At 41.9% G+C, this 13,699-nt stretch overlaps 1 protein-coding gene across 3 annotated transcripts in view; it reads left to right on the forward strand.

Annotated features, from left to right (window-relative positions):
• Utrn (utrophin) overlaps positions 1 to 13,699 on the forward strand; it is a 519,634-nt gene that overhangs the window by 102,193 nt on the left and 403,742 nt on the right. The window lies entirely within an intron of this gene.

Below are 13,699 nucleotides of genomic sequence, written 5' to 3' on the forward strand. Positions count from 1 at the left end.
GGCCTATGTACACTGTAAATATTTGGCACTCAGATTGGCTTAAGAAAAAGGCTGATTGGCCAGTAGCTAGGCAGGAAGTATAAGTGGGAAACCAGACTAGGAGAATTTTGGGAAGAGGAAAGGCAGAGAGACTCAGTCATCAGCCAGATGCAGAGGAGGCAAGATGAAAATGCCATACTGAGAAAAGGTACCAAGCCACGTGGATAAACATAGATAAGAATTTTGAGTTAATTTAAGTTGTAAGAGCTAGTTAGTAATAAGCCTGAGCTAAGAGGCCATACGGTTTATAATTAGTATAAGCCTCTGTGTGTTTCTTTGGGACTGAACAGCTGCAGGATTGGGTGGGACAGAAACTTCAGAAATACAAGGGTCAACTTCCTCACTAGATGGAGGCAGTAGGGGCAATGAGGGGAGGGCATCTTTCTCTCAAATCCACTACTACACAGGAGATGAGGGAAGCAGTACCAGCTATTCCCCCTCACACCATCAGGACTGGCTCATTGGCACCCCTGTCTGCAGGGTCAACTCTGCTGTCTTCTATGGCATTTCTTGTGTATATATTTTTTACTGTCTTCATCTTCATAAGTGACCTATACCCTATCATTTTATGTGTTAGTATTTGAATTTATTGCAAAAAGTGTTTGTTAAGTGATTTGACCCAATCTTGAGTTTATTGCAAAAATTGTATGTTGAATGTTTGACCCCATTTTGCACATTGTTTTTCTTCTGAGTTGACTTGGGGACATGTGCCTTCCGTAGGTACAGTTATTTTACACCTAGTTACCTCTTCAGACTGAAGTGCAAAGCCCTCTGAAAAAGCAGGTGTAAATACAAACAGGTTAATCTGGTGAGTTCCTGTTTAACAAATAAATGAGATTCCCTTTAAAACAGGATAGGAACATCTCTTGTTTTCTTTCTTCCTTTCTTTTTATTAATTAATTTTATGTGCATTGATGTTGTCTTGGGGTTTCTATTGCTATGAAGAGAAATCATGGCATTATAAAAGAAAACCATTTACTTGGGGTGACATATTTTTAGAGATTTAGTCCATTATCATTGTAGAAGGACATGGAGGCATGCATGCAGACATGGTTCTGGAGAAGGAGTTGAGAATGCTACATCTTACAGGCAGCAGGAAGTGAATTGATTCATTGGGCGTAGTTTGAACATATATGAGACTCCAAAGTTCACCTCCACAGTGACACATTTCCTCCAAAAAGACCATACCCACTCCAGAAAGTTTACACCTCCTAATAGTGCCACTTCTTTTGAGCTCCGTTTTCTTTCAAACCACCACAGATATTTTGCCTGAAAGTTTGTCTATATGAGAGGGTTAAATTCTCTGGAATTGCAGTTGTGAGCTGCCATGTGGGTGCTGGGAATTGAATCCATATCCTCTGGCAAAGCAGCCTGTGCTCTTTACCTCTGAGCCATCTCTCCAGCCCCCTTCTTTTGCTTCCTAATGCATTTTTTTTTTTAGTTTATGCAGTAGCCCTTCTCATTACCTATTGGCATCTAGATTTTTCCTCCCATCTAGATTTGCCTGTAATTATAGATACAAATGGGTTGTCTTAATCTCACCATCCCCCGTTAATGTACACAGGCAGACTGTCAGCTCAGTTTGTGTCTTGCCCACCAACCTCTATATCTTTATAGGACTGATGAAGTCTAGAAATTAAAATAATCGAGTATGAGAATTAGGATCTTCTTAGAAATAGAGTGATATTTTAATTCTTGTCTTTGTAGTCATGCATGTACTCAGTGTTTAAGGGGAAAAAATCTATACTTCAAAGGATTCGATTTCTATTGCTTCTGTCTCCTCCTTTCTTATCCCCTTTCTTCCCAGCCCTGCATGCTTTTAGAAGTTATCATGGATGTTCTGCATCCATTTTTAAAATCAGTTTCACTAAAGCCCCCTGACATCATGGTGTGTGCTTGCACAGCGAAAGCAAATGGCTTATAACGCTCTCGTTTCATCCACTTCCATCCATTAGGACTTGCCTGCAGCCCTTCACTGCTTCACAAATGCATGTTCTGACCACTTCACATGCCTCAATCAGCAATTACTTTCCACACAACAGGACCTGGCTCAAATGCAAACTATCCCTTGAATTATTCTTCAATTCCTTCCTTGCAACATCAAGAAATATCTTTCCTATATATTCCTGAATGTATCTGTAGGTAACATATTACTTAAAATGGCCTATTTTTCAGTACTTGTCTTATCTGCTTTTGTTAGTAATAGCCATACCTTCTTTGTGTATGTGTGTGTGTGCACAGTATAAAAATGCATTTGAAAGCCAGGGGATGACCGTGGGCACCATTCCTCAGGAGCTCTCCAGTTTGTTTTTCTGGGACCTGGAGCTTTCCAACCGGACTGGCCAACTAATCCCAAGGTCCTACCTGCCTCTGCCTCTCTCATGTTGGGATCACAAGTGTGCACCACCATCCTTGGATTTTTTTTTGTCTGTGGATTCTGGGGTGTTGAAGTCAGGTCCTCATGCTTTTTACCACATGTACCTTCCTGGCTGAGCTATCTGTCAAGTCCAAGAACGCTACCTTCTTGAGAGCACTACTAGTACTTGTTTTGAGAATCATGTATAGTAGACACTCAGTGATTGGTTTGAATGAAAACTGTCTCCATAGGCTCATATGTTTGAATGACTGGTCATCACTGAGAGGAACTGTTGGTATGGTGTCAGGGGGTATGGCCTTGTTGGAGCAGGTATGCCTCTAGAGGTGAGTTTGGAAGTTTCTAAAGCCCATGCCAGGCTCAATGCCATTCTCTATGACTGTGGCTCAGGATGTAGCTCTTGGTTACTTCTCCAGCACCTTGCCTTCCATTGTGCCACTAGTCTCCCAACCATGATGACAATGGAGCAAATCTCTGAGACTGTTAGCAAGTCCCCAATGAAATGCTTTCTTTTATGAGTTGCCTTGGCCATGGTGTCTCTTCACGGAAACAGAATAACAAGACATTCAGTCAGTGTCATTGCTTGGCCTTTTGTATAGTGTTTTACATTAACTGCCACTGAGCAAGAGACAAGGCTTTCATTGAGCACTAGAGTTTCTCTTGTTTATTCACTTACTAGAGCAGACGTTCTATAAAATGATCTAAGCCAAAATAATCATTTGCGCTGTTAAATTTTCTTTTACTTTTGGTTGACACAATGAGCTCCAAATGCCTGAAACTGAGGTATAGGAGTTATAGGAGTATCCATCCTCTCAGGGTTAGAATGGAGACAATTATTAGATAGAATAGTGCCATGGACATTGGCATTCACTAAACAGTCAGTATCAGCACTAGGCTCTTTAGCAGTCTGACAGCCTGTTTAGCAGGTGAGATAAGCTGTTTCTCTTAGTCCTTTTGAAGGCTATGAAGGCTTTAACTACAGTAAATGTAAAGATATTCTGGAGTTGAACTGATCTTCCACAGCTCTGACTCCTGGGCACCTGCTTTTGGCTCATCCGGATTCAGATGGTCCTGGGAATAACATACGCATTAGGTTACAAAGTCTTAGGATGAGAACAGGTGTTAGACAGCAGCACACTGTAAAGTATCGAGTATATGTGGAAATAATATTTCATGTGCAGTGGGTTAAATAAAAAATGAACCTTTAAATAGCACATATACTAAAATGAACTTTACTTGGTTTTAAAATGTTGCTAGTAGAGTATGTGTGTCAAGGTAAGTCTGGCGGTACAGGGCTATAATTCCAGCTACTTTTCAAGCTTAGGCTGGAGGATCACATGTTCAAGACCAGCCTAGATTATACTGCGAATCCAAGACCAGCTTTAGCAACTAGTGAGACCCTGTCTCAAAATAAACAGTATGAAAAGAGGGCTGGGGAATATAGGTCACTGGCAGAGTCCTGTCTTGACTACATGATGAGGTCCTATGTTTGAGCCCTAGCATCTCCAAAAGAAGTAAAACAAAACAAAACCCAAAACTCTGTGGTATTACTTGTGTGACATTTCTCTAGACGGCACAGTTTTGGAAATAGGACTTAGGGTCATGTTGCACTCAGCATCAGATAGCTAAAACCCTTTTAGCTAATGATTCATAGGACCCTCATGTATTTAGCTTCTAGACAGAAGGGATTATTTTCTTTTTAATCTGTAGTGTAGAATGCCCAGGAAATATGGCTTGGCCAATTCATGTTCATGGATGAGCATTAAGTTTTTCAGCATGAGAATATTTCTAGCAGTCTAGCTTTATTTGAAGTGACAGTAAGAATGCATTTCTCCCATTCCTCAGCTTCCTTAGCGTTCCCGCTGTTGATAGTGACAGCCGTACAATGACTTCCTTGTAGATTCTGCCCTGGTTGCTGTTATGCTAGATTGGAAGAACTGTCACATCCTGAAGTCTCCCTGGACTGTGCCCTCTGTGGCCATGAACGCTCTCCTGGTGATCTCTGAAGCACGCCTTAGATGCTTTACTTCACTGTGTCCACCTTTCTCTGCTCCCTGCCTGGTTTCTGATGGAATAGCATGCCTCCCACCATTCCCAACTCACACCGTGGTGCCCTGCTGTCAGGCACTCAGTACAAACAAAATTCAGAACACTCCTGTAAGAATCGTTCAATTGCCCAGTGCTCGATTACATCCTGGGTGCGGCTTTGTATTCAGACAGCATTTATCCACCCATCCACCCACCTACCCTTCTACCCCCCCATCCACCCACCCATCATCCATCTGCCCACCCATCCACCCATCTACCCACCCACCCACCCATCCACCTATCCATCCTGGAGAGAGGATTCTGAAGTGAGCTAGTCCCCCTGGAGACATATATCAATGTGATTTTAAATAGAAAACTGAAGTCAGCCTTCTCTTGCCAGAGATTTAAGTGTGATATAGCTGATTAGTTTGACAGGGAGGAATAGTCTTGTCAGTTAGGGAACAGAAGAAGAGTCTCCTCTATTATTTGAATGAGAAAAGAACTGCAACTAGAAATTACATATTTTTGCCTATTCAGATTCATGATAAATATTAGTTGTCAACTTAAAAATGTGGGAATTCCTTGAGAGAGTCTTGGGCAGCAAGATTGCGACTTAACTCATGGACACGTGGTATTGCTTTGCATGCTGAGATCTCCTAATATGTATGATAGACATTATGCAGGGGGCTTGTTCTGGCTGGTTTTGTGTGTCAGCTTGACACTAGCTAGAGTCACCAGAGAGGAAGAAAGGAGCCTCAGTTGAGGAAATGCTTCCGTGAGGTCCAGCTGTAAGGCATTTTCTCAGTTAGTGATCAATGTGGGAGGGCCCAGCCCATGGTGGGTGGTGCCATCTCTGGGATAGTGGTCTTAGGTTCTAAAAGAAAGGAGGCTGAGCAAGCCATGGGAAGCAAGTCAGTAAGCAGCTCCCCTGCATGGCTTCTGTATCAGCTCCTGCTTCCAGGTCCCTGTTCTGTTTGAGTTCCTGTCCTGGTTTCCTTTGGAGATGAACAGCAATATGGAAGTATAAGCTAACTGAACTCTTTCTTCCCCAATTTTATTTTTGGTCACAGTGTTTCATCACAGCAATAGAAACCCAAATTATGACAGGCGTTAAGGCAAAAATCAGAAGAGATGTGGCAGAAGGGCACAGACTTCACTGGTGCTGGTATTGTTGCAGGAGGACCATGGTTGGCGCAGTGTTGTGATTGTGTTGTTAAAAGATTTTGGGCTGGTGGCAGACAAAGTGCCTACTGCTCAGCCTTACAACCTGAGTTCCATCCCAGGAACCTACATGGTGAATGCAGAGAATCTGCTCTGGCACGTCTTTCTGTGACCTTCACACGCCTGTGGTGCATGTGTGCATGGACTCACAAATGTTCGTGTATACACACACACAGGCAAAATAGATAAGTGTAAAACAAATGTAAAAAACAATTTTGCACATCAGCTATATAGAAAAAATATTGCTGTTTACAAACGTAATGAGATATTTGGCTGTTGTAATAGGAGTGGCAGGCCACTTCCCGCTGCCTGGCTCCCAGCTAGCTTTACCCGAAATAATTACATGGAAACTGTATTCTTTTAAACACTGCTTGGCCCATTAGCTCTAGCCTCTTATTGGCTAATTCTCACATCTTGATTAACCAATTTCTAATAATCTGTGTAGCACCAGACTTACCAGGAAGATCCTAACCTGCATCCATCTCGGAGAGGAGAGCTATGGCGACTGCCTGGAGAGGAGAGGCATGGTGTCTGGCTCACTGCCTTCTTCCTCCCAGAATTCTGTTCTGTCAATTCCACCCACCTAAGGGCTGGCCTATCAAAGGCCAAGCAGTTTCTTTATTAATTAATGACCTTCCTCCATCATTTGGCTACTGACAGTATTGTTCTCTTTTTTAAAAAATTTGCTTTTTGGAGACAGAGCCTCCTTTGGTGGTCCAGTCCGGCTTTAAGCTTGTTCCCATTGTGCATATTCCTCCATAGTGGTAGTGACAGGCCTGTACCACCAAGCTCAACTCTGCAAGATTTTGTGAGAGATGCTGAATTTTCGAGAAAGTCTTAGTGTGCGATTGTATCAATTTATGGAGAGTTTAAAGAATCCCTCACAATATGGGGAAAGGAATAACACAAATCAGCTGAAATGAGACTGTTGGGTGATTGCCTGCATCTTGTAAGGAGATATTTTTGTTGTCGACAGCGGAACTCATGCTAAAGGCTGAAGGTAGATCACGTCTGCTTTCCGTGTTAAATTTTTAAAACTTTCATTTGTAGAGTTTCCCTAAATCTAGAATTGTTTGTTGATGAAATCCGTTACTCGAGAGTCCCTGTTTAGTAGGAATAAAGGTGACATGAGAAATCCAATTTTATAGGAATTTTATTTCATGAGGTGATTAAATCTCTCAGCAGTCATAAAACAAAACAAAACTCAGGTTTCTAGGGGTTTCCCTGACAGTGACTCCTCACTGTCACTCAGTCTCCCTGAGTAACTCTTTGCCATTCTATTTTATCACAACTGATTTTAAAGAAAGTTCATTCCTGGGACAGAAATCCAAAGTGAAGCATTTACAACATGCATCCAGTGTGGGCAGCCCACATACAATACTGTTTTCTGTGTTTGGGGCTGTCCCTAGGGCCTCGTGCCTTCCAGCAATTGCTGTTCCCCCAAGGTGAAGCCCTACCCCCAATACTTAAGGCTTGAAGATTTTTTTTCCCTTTGCAAAAATGAACCTCTAGAGAGGTTTAAGGTAATGTCAGGTCCCCATAAATCTTACACATTCTTTCAAGTGAAGCTTAGGAGCTCTGGAAAGTGAGACAGAGAAGCTACCGACTTGGGCTTCTCATTGCTGACTGGACCCCCAGCAAACACTCAGTGTTTCAGCATCTCACATTTTTAGTGTGGATCATTTGAAGGCTACACTTTTAGTTTCAAGGCTTTTTGTTTGCTTCTCCTGGATCTCTGAGTATGGTCAGAGAGTCTCAACTTCCTGTGCTTGGGAGGGGTCTGTTTCCTGTTGGCTTGTTCTTTGTCTATAGACTGATACTATCTTCCAGATGATTAGATGATACTTATTAGTTCCTGTGGTATTTTGATGTCTATTCTTTGAACAAATGAGATGATTTAATTTAGAGAGCCCAGAAATCAGGAGAGTACTAGAAGGCATGTGTGTGTTTTATCATGGTGTGTGAAAGGCCATTGAGGTGGAAAGCCCAGAGAAAGAGCAAGTGGGGCTTTGTGTAGGCTGGCCGGTCTTATTGCTTTTGCAGCTATCCCCACTTTCTGGGATGTGTTAAGTTTGTGCTTGTGAAAGAGGCTTTAATAATAAAGTCAGCCCGAGTTCTAAGGCATCCAGCCAGACATTTCTTATAGTCTGCATTTCTTTTCTGAATGCTGGCATTTGGGGAACTCAGGTAGTGCCAGCCAGTTGGTCCCTATTAAATTGTTTCAGAGTGATGTGTTAGGGGGAACAATGTGCTCCTTTTAATGTTAGTGGTTTTCATGATGGCTTATCTATCTGAATTTATGTATGCATACAATGTGTGTGTGTGCGCGCATGTGTGTGTGTATGCGATTTATGTATTTTTGTGTGCACACGTTTGTGATGCCAGAGTCAATGTTGATTGTCTTCTTCAGGCACTCTCTAGTTTTTGAGAGATGGGGTCTCTCACTTAGTTAATTTTGCTCGATTGTCGGGATAGCTAGGCCCTGGGTTCCCATCTCTGCTTCCCCAGGACTGAGATTACAGGCATACCACCATGCCTGATTTTTCACAGGGGTTCTGAACTTAGTCCTGATTGTTTTGTGGCCAGCACTTTACCTATCAGCTAGCCCCCTAGCTGCTCATTGCAAAGTTCTACAAAGAGACATTTTATTATGCACTTGAGCTGGTGAAGTGAAAACACTTTTAAACCATGCAGACTTTATTGGTCTGGTTGATTTTTTTTTTTTTCCCCACTTTTCTTCCGGATCGCAGCGATAAAATTCTAGGCCAGGCAGCATCAAAAGCTCTTGGATTTGTATGAACATGTCAGGAGTGTTTCAGAAGAGCAAAATATTTAGAAGAATTTGGAAGAGCAGCTGTAAGGAGTTTAACACATTTTTTTCTTCTCCTAACTCAGCCCCGTGCTTTTTCCCCTAATGGAGAAAGGTCACCAATGATGAGATTTGCTAAGACAGCCAAGGCTTTCAGAAGAGAATTCTAAAATTCCTGTGTAATGAAAACAGTGGTTTAAGCTAAGAACCCTGGAAGAATGCATGGTTGAGCAGGTGGATCAGCCCCATGTTGTTCTCACCCCTTCAGTTGGTATGGGATCAATCTAATTAGATGCGAGTTAGGTTGGGTTCTTGAACATTCCTTTTGAGGAATTAAACCAATCGATTGGTTTTATGATGAAGAAAACTATAATAGACTGAAACTGTTCCCAATGTTTTCTAACATTTATTTGTGAGTGTGTGTGTGTGATGTGTATGTAGATGCCTATGAATTCCAGAAGACAGCATTGGATCCCCTGAAGCTGGAGTTATAGTTAGTTGTGAGCTGCCCAGTGTGGTTGCTGGGAATTGAACCTAGGTCGTCTGGAAGAGCAGTAAGTCACATAGGTCCAAGGAATCAAACTCAGACCATGTGACTTGGCAATAAGCTCCTTTACCCATTGAGGCGTCTCCCTGGCTTAGTTTGTGACTATTGCAGGTCTTTTATGTTTTTCTGTGGAAATGGATTTGATTCTGGGTTCCGAGGCTTGCAAGGCAATCACTCTACCACAGACTACATCCCCAGAGAGGAAGGTTCTGTGTAATGTTCTAGGGAGGTGAAGGATAGATGAGAACAGTATAACAGATTTTTTTCATTGTTTCTGAGTCTCTTTTGCTGATGAGGAATTTGGGCCAGGATTATTTAGTAAATTGTGACGTGGAGGGCAGTTATTGCATTAGCAATGGCTCTACATTTGTTTCCTTTAAAAGGCATTTTATTTCACATGTGTGTGTATGCTTGTGTGTGTGCATGCGTGTGTGCATATGTGTGTGGTATTAGTATGTGTATATGTATACAGGTGTCCAAGGAGGCCAAAATCACATGATCCCTTGGAGATGGGCAGTTTTGAGCTGTTCAACATGGGTGTTGTGAATCCATTCCAGTCCTCTGGAAAGACCTATTTCTCATGTTTTACATTTTTCGTCTTCTGACTGAAAAGCTACAGGTTACTTCTTGTTCATTTACTGAATCTTTGTAGATCATGGAGTGCGAGAGGGGTCAACTTATAGGTATATTAAATGCAAATCTTTTCTTACCTGCTCTAATTGTCTTAGGTAATGTCTTAGGGTTTGTATTGCTGTGAAGAAACACCATGACAACTCCTATAAAGGAAACATTTCATTAATTACAATGGCAGCTTACAGTTTCCGAGGTTCAGTCCGTTTTCATCAATGATGGGGAACAGGGCAGTGTGCAGGCACACTTGGTGCTGGAGCTGAGAGCGCTACATCTTGCAGGAAGGAGACTGACTGGCACACTGAGAGAAACTTGAGCAAAAGACCTCAAAGCCCGCCCCCACGATGACACACTTCCTCCAACAAGGCCACACCTCTTAATAGTGCCTCTCTCTTTGGTGGCCATTTTCTTTCAAAGCACCATAGGTAGATAACTAAAAAAGAATGTTTGTACATTTTGGGGGTATTTTTGAGCATCGGGGTCTTATCTTTTATGGCCAAACACTCCATTTCATATCAGGTACTGAGGTATATATAGATGTTGATTTGACTAAATGTTATAGGCTGTGTTAGAAGAAACACTGTTCTACTTTTATAGCTCTTTATGTAAAATTTTATTGTTAATCTTGATTTAATTCTATAATTAATTGATGATATAGAAAGATAAAGAGGTAGGTAATCCTTTATTTGGCCAACCTATGAAGGAAAAACTGTGTCTTATTAGAAACTTTAATTACGCCCCATCACTCACCCATCTGGGTATTGGAACCAGAACCTTGGCTGTGCTGGGCACATTGGCTACCACTGGGCCATATTTCTAGACTTACTACATTTGTGAAAGTTAAAACTTTGAAATATGTTAAGTAACAAAATGTGGTTATATATATGTTAGTGTTTTCCTCATTTTTATTGTTAAGGATTCTTAAATCATGTGAACATTTTGAAAGTAAGAGAAAGTTTATTTCTGGACTTTATTTCTTATAGGCCTAAAGGATAGTGGATACAACAAAAACTTAAAACTAAACCTTCTTTGGAGTCATGGAACAAGTTATTAGGGTTTTTTCTTGTAATTAGGATTTTTAAGTGCCCTAAACACAGATGTCTAAAATTAAATCCTTTTCAGCTAGGCTTATGTCGTTTCCGTTTGCAGGTAGATGTATCCCATATAGCCTTGTACACTGGCTATGCTGTCGGCTCTGTCCTTCTGGGATTTTATGGTAAAGGATGGAACACTGTGTCTGTGTAAGCAAGTCTCCTTGGTTAATGATTCTGTGGCATCGATCAGATAATGTATAAGGCTGAAGTAAGGGCTGATTGCTGTCTTCCTCATTCTTTCTGGGAAGGAGGTCACCTTCCAGTGTCATTAACATCAAGTTTCTTAGAGAGCAGTGTCCTTTGATACTCTTGTTCCCTTTGTGCCTTGCTCTCCAGTTTCCTTTATGGATCTGTAAACTTACACCTTCTTTCTAGAGTTGTTATATTTATCACAGGAACAGCCTTTTAATTATAAATTATGCTTCTGTATTGGTTACTTCTCTACTTCTGTGACAAAACCCCATGACCAAAGCAACTTATAAAGAAAGCATTTAATTTGAGAGTCAGTTCCAGAGGGTTGCAATTCATAACTATCATGGCGGGGACCATGGCAACAGGCTGGCATGGTGCTGGAGCTGTAGTTAAAAACTTATATTCTAATCTCCTAACTGGAAGCAGAGAGAGGTAACTGAGACTAGGCTGGTGTGGGCTTTTGAAACCAAAAGATCGTTTCTCAGTGACACACCTCCTCCAACAAGGCCATACCTCCGAATCCTTCCCAACAGTTTCACTAACTGTGGACTAAGTATTTCAACATATACCCCTTATGACCATTTTCATTCAAATTGCTACATCTTCCATAAGTCAGTAGAATACAAATTTACCAAAAGCTTAGGTATTAGCCAGTTGTCTATATCTATGAAGTAAAGTTAAAGACGCCATGAACAAAAACAACTTGGCTTACATATTCTGGATCACCGTCCATGGAGCCAGAAGTTAAAGTAGGAACTTGGAACCAGGAACTGAACTAAAAGCCATGAGGGAATGCTGCTAACTGGCTTGGCTCAGTTTTTTTTTTTTTTTTATATCCTCCATAACTGGCTGCTGGGGCGGGGGTACTATCCATAGTGGGTTGGGCCTTCCAACATCAATCATTAATGAAGAAACTGCCCTACAGACTTGTGAATAGACCAGTCTGATAGAAGCATTTCCTGTCATTTTCTCTACTGAGGTTCCTCTTTCCAGATAACTGTAGCTTGTTCAAGTTGATAGAAATATCAACCAGAACAGCTTACAGGAGAAAAAGTTTATGTGGCCTCATAGATCTGAGGATTCTAGTTTACAACTGAGTAGTTATACCATTCTTGTGACGATGATACCAGGTGTCTTAGTTACTTTTCTACCACTGTGACAAAGCACTATGACCAAGGCGACTTACGGGAGAAAGTATGTAATCTGAAGCTCACAGTTTCAGAGGGTTCAAGTGTATGGCCATCATAGCAGGAAACGTGGGGTCAGACAACAGACAACAGGCATGGTTTCTCAGCAGTAGCTGAGAACTTCCATCTGACTTATCAGCCCCAAGGCGGGGGCGGGGGGGGGACTAGCTAGAGTGGCATAGATTTTTAATTCCTCAAAGGCTGCCCCTATTGCACACCACCTTTAACAAGGCCACACCCCCAATCCTTCCCAAATCATTCCACCAACTGGGGACCAAGAGTTCAAATTCATTAACCTATGGAAGCCACTCTCATCCAAACCTCCACACCAAGGTTTCCCTGAAAATTTCACTTACCAGCACAACCCCTTACAATACAGTTAATATTTATTTCTACCCGACAGAAAAGGACTTTGAAGCAGATGACCCTGTGATAGCTGGCTCAGAGTCACAGAAGGAGTGGATGGGGATGTGGTTTCTTTGGTCCTTGGGCACTTTGTTTTTGCAGCTGCTGTACCGGGTGGTCTTTTTTGCATACTTCCTTCACTCTGCTCATTTTTAAGGAGTTTGAGGTTCTCCACCTGCTTGAAGTTTGCTTGGCTTGCACAGTGAATTTGGAATGAAAACCAAAGAAGTCGAAAATGTTTTAAAATCCTTCTAGTTTCTCTGCTTGTCAGAATGTTGGTCTCGGGGGCTGGAGAGATGGCTTAGTGGTGAAAAGCACATGCCGCTCTCGCAGAAGTGAGTTCACACAGCACCCACGTGGTGGCCATAATCCCTTGAATCTCCAGCGTCAGAGGATCAGATGCCCTCCTCTGGATTCCTTGGTCATGTGCACTCACCACACATAGACACACACACATGTATCTAAACATAATAAAATTAAATATTAATATATTTATAAAGTTTAAAACCACTATGACTCCATGTTGGTATTTTGGGGGGGGGCAGGGAAAGAATTAGAGAACTGACTAGAAATCTTACCCCTTTTGCTTTTGAAGGGGTAGGACTTCTGAAGAAGGGATGGTTATGAACTCTTAAGTTCATATTGGGTAACTTTTGGGGGGACAGGTTGGGTCTAGCTTTATTGCCTGAAAGGGTTTTTGTTGGTGTTCTGTTTTGTGTGGGTCTGTGGAAGAATTGGGGTCACTCCAGAATGAATTTTGATTCAGCAGCAGCAGCAGCGGGGGACCTGCTTTTTGTGAACTGACTGCCCATTGCTTTGCAAAAGGCCTTTTTAATTTTTACACAATTTACACCGTAGCAAGTTCCAAACCTCTTAACTGGAGTTCCTTGAAGGAACCAAATGCTCAAGAATTCTTAGTCATGAGGCCTCTTGGTTTTCCAGGTCCTCTCATAACATGTTTTATAAGAATCAAACACATCAGAAATAGTATTAGTGACAAAAGGTAGCGTCACAGAAGGCAGATCAAAGCCTAGGTGTTAACACTGCAGAATCCAAGCCAATGTCATGCTCTGTGGGATCGCCCGCTACAGGTTTATTTGTCTTCCAATTCCAGGTTATAGTCCGTTATTGTTGGGGTTCAGGTGGTAGCTTTAAGCAGCTGCACAGATCCAC

The sequence above is a fragment of the Microtus oregoni genome, unplaced genomic scaffold (genome assembly GCF_018167655.1).
Source record: "Microtus oregoni isolate MIOR12 unplaced genomic scaffold, Mior012 000033F_ref0000390, whole genome shotgun sequence".
Taxonomy (NCBI): domain Eukaryota; kingdom Metazoa; phylum Chordata; class Mammalia; order Rodentia; family Cricetidae; genus Microtus; species Microtus oregoni.